This window comes from Lagopus leucura, unplaced genomic scaffold (genome assembly GCF_019238085.1).
Source record: "Lagopus leucura isolate 7727_CA_CO unplaced genomic scaffold, USGS_WTPT01 28049-0_obj-0_obj, whole genome shotgun sequence".
NCBI classification, from domain to species: Eukaryota; Metazoa; Chordata; class Aves; order Galliformes; family Phasianidae; genus Lagopus; species Lagopus leucura.
This window is the reverse complement of record NW_024968594.1, coordinates 749-1,341: the sequence shown is the minus strand read 5'-3', so window position 1 is coordinate 1,341 and position 593 is coordinate 749. Positions and strand designations below refer to the sequence as shown.

At 68.0% G+C, this 593-nt stretch overlaps 1 long non-coding RNA gene across 1 annotated transcript in view; it reads left to right on the top strand.

The window, feature by feature from the left end:
- The first annotated feature begins 130 nt into the window (after positions 1-130).
- Positions 131-593, top strand: part of LOC122193733 — an 819-nt gene continuing 356 nt past the window's right edge. Inside the window, exon 1 of the long non-coding RNA XR_006182963.1 lies at positions 131-338. This is a non-coding gene — a long non-coding RNA (uncharacterized LOC122193733). The remainder of the gene's footprint in view (positions 339-593) is intronic.

Here is a 593-nt window from a genome sequence, read left to right as displayed (position 1 = left end):
CCCCACCCCCCATAGAGCTGTCCTATCCCCCCATAGATCCATCCCCATCACCCCCTCCTCCACTTTCTCCTGGGGGGCGGATGATGGGCTCCTAAACCCACCCCCCCCCCCTTTCCCTCCCCATAGGACTGCAGCGTGCTGGCCTTCGTGCTGGACCACCTGCTGCCCCACACGCAGAACGCCGAGGACAAGGACACACCGGCGCTGGCGCGGCTCTTCCTGGCCAGCCTGGCGGCGGCGGGCAGTGGGACGGACGCGCAGGTGGCGCTGGTCAACGAGGTGAAGGCGGCGCTGGGGAGGGCGCTGGCCATGGCCGAGAGCACCGAGAAGCACGCCAGGTATGGGGGGGGATGGGGGGGGAAGGGGGGCAGGGGGGAGCCTGGCGCCCAACGCACGGCCTGCGGTGGCCCCAAAGCCACTTGGGTGTCCCTATGGCCCCATAGGGCGTCCCAGTCACCAGCTGGGCATCCCCAACGCCACTTGGGTGTCCCAGTCCCCATTTGGGTGTCCCCAACACCAGTTGGGTGTCCATTGACTCATGGGGCATCCCAGTCACCACTTGGGTGTCCCCAAAGCCAGCTGGGTGTCCCCAT